Source organism: Suncus etruscus, chromosome 6 (assembly GCF_024139225.1).
Source record: "Suncus etruscus isolate mSunEtr1 chromosome 6, mSunEtr1.pri.cur, whole genome shotgun sequence".
Lineage (NCBI taxonomy): Eukaryota > Metazoa > Chordata > Mammalia > Eulipotyphla > Soricidae > Suncus > Suncus etruscus.
Genome location: NC_064853.1, coordinates 58,473,765 through 58,476,151, shown reverse-complemented (window position 1 = coordinate 58,476,151; position 2,387 = coordinate 58,473,765). Strand labels below are relative to the sequence as shown.

The 2,387-nt window shown below is 39.4% G+C and overlaps 1 non-coding gene across 1 annotated transcript; it reads right to left on the bottom strand.

The window, feature by feature from the left end:
- Positions 1-201: 201 nt before the first annotated feature.
- On the bottom strand, positions 202-308 carry LOC126012967 (U6 spliceosomal RNA). The gene has a single exon (XR_007497307.1). It is a non-coding gene; the product is annotated as a U6 spliceosomal RNA (small nuclear RNA).
- Positions 309-2,387: the final 2,079 nt, after the last annotated feature.

The window sequence follows — 2,387 nt, the reverse complement described above, 5'->3', positions numbered from 1 at the left end:
TTTCATGCAGAAGGTCATCAGTTCAAATCCCGGCATCCCATATGGTCCCCCGTGCCTGCCAGGAGCAATTTCTTAGCATGGAGCCAGGAAGAACCCCTGAGCACTGCCTGGTGTGACCAAAAACCACAAAAAAGAAAATCCACTTTTTATACTTTATAGGATTACTCAGACTTCCCCTGAAGTTGTTCTTTTTTTTTTTTTTTTAATATGGAACGCTTCACTAATTAGCATGTCATCCTTGTGCAGGGGTCATGCTAATCTTCTCTGTATCGTTCCAATTTTAGTATATGTGCTGCCGAAGCGAGCACTGAAGTTGTTATTAATTCTCCTTTCCTTACTGTTAGTAAATTGTATATTACATATTAACTTAAACATATTGACATAGTATTATTTACACTACTAATTTTTTTATCTATATGCCTACACAAAGGAAAAGATACAGTTTTGGGGATATTTTTTGGTTGTTTTGTTTTGGGGCCACACCTGTGATGCCAGGGATAAACTCAGGGGATCATAGCCAGGGATTGAATCCAGTTCAACCTCATGCAAGACAAGAATCCTACCTACCAACGGTACTATACTTCAGTTCCAAAAGATAAAATTAAAAAAAAAAAAAACTTTTGGGGTGGCGAGGTGGCGCTAGAGGTAAGGTGTCTGCCTTGCAAGCACTAGCCAAGGAAAGACCACGGTTTGAACCCCTGGCGTCTCATATGGTCCCTCCAAGCCAGGGGCAATTTCTGAGTGCTTAGCCAGGAGTAACCCCTGAGCATCAAACAGGTGTGGCCCAAAAACAAACAAACAAAAAACACCTTTTATTCAACTTATCATTGATTTAAAATTTTGTGTATTTTTAGAAACTTAATTTTAATCATTTGGGGCCAGAGAGATAGCATGGAGGTAAGGCGTTTGCCTTGCCTGCAGAAGGTCAGTGGTTCAAATCCCGGTATCCCATATGGTCCCCCGAGTCTGCCAGGAGCAATTTCTGAGTGTAGAGCCAGGCGTAACCCCTAAACACTGCCGGTTGTGACCCAAAAACCAAAAAAAAATTTTTTAATCATCTATATGTGTGTAAGGTGTCACCTCTTCCATAATATATTTTAAAAAATTCTTTCTCGTGTGGTATATGAAGAAACATAGTAAGGGAACAACAGATGGCCAAAATAATTTGAACTGGAGATTTTAAAACTGAGACTTATAGAACTGTGCTTATGTGAGGAGGGAGATAGCTGGGTGAGGTCCTTGGGACACTGGTGAAGGGGAAAAGGCACTCTGGTGATAAATATGGTGTTGGAATAATATAGATAATTAATACTACCTTAATCTTGTTACTTCAGTATAAATCAGGGGTCTCAAACTTGCAGCCCTCCGTACAACATTTTGTGGCCCTGCCCTAGAGGAATCTTTTTTTGTTTTGTTTTGTTTTAGTTGTTTGGGTCACACCCCCCAATGTTCAAGGCTTACTACTGACTTTGCACTTAAGGATCACCCCAACTTTGCCTCCTGCGGCCCCCAGGTAAATTGAGTTTGAGACCCCTGTAATGGTTTTAAAAATACACCATACATCCTAAAGTGGAGTTTGTAGATAGTACAATTAGCTTACACACTTCAAAAAAGTAAAATAGTTGTAATGCCTTCACTGTAATACATATTGAGAAAAATAAGAAAAGTAATGGAGAAAAGTAAATGCATTTTAACAGCAAATACTACATCATTATTACATTGAATTATGTAATAAAATGTCAGCTATTTGTGCCTACTTATTGAGTATTTATTTATTCTAAAATTTTAATTTATATGTTAAAATTATTTACTTTGATGTGTGTATATCATTCTATAATTTAACTGATATGTAAAGATACTTAAATTCTATTTACTATTATTTGTGATATATAAGAAAACAAAATTTTTATGGTTCCTGGCCAGCCATAAAAGAGCTACTATTCCTTTAAGTGCCAAAACATCAGTTTTTGCAACACAGGACGGCAGTTGGCTTGGTATATATAAAGCCAGGTCTGAAGTGCTAGTGGGGCGTAGGAGAGCTACTGCTGTTACCCTGCCAGATTGCTCCTGTTGGATGGTCACTGCCAAATTACTGGAGAAACTGTTTACCAAATTCCTGACTCCTGCTGCCTTTTGCTGTCTCTCTTACTTTTCTAGGCCCTAACTCTTACTTTTCTAGGCCCTAACAATGACCAAGCATTTATTTTCCTTTAAAATAATTGACATTCAGGCACAGAGAGATAGCACTGCGGCGTTTGCCTTGCAAGCAGGACCTAAGGTGGTTGGTTCGAATTCCGGTGTCCCATATGGTCCCCCGTGCCTACCAGGAGCTATTTCTGAGCAGACAGCCAGGAGTAACCCCTGAGCACCGCCGGGTGTGGCCCAAA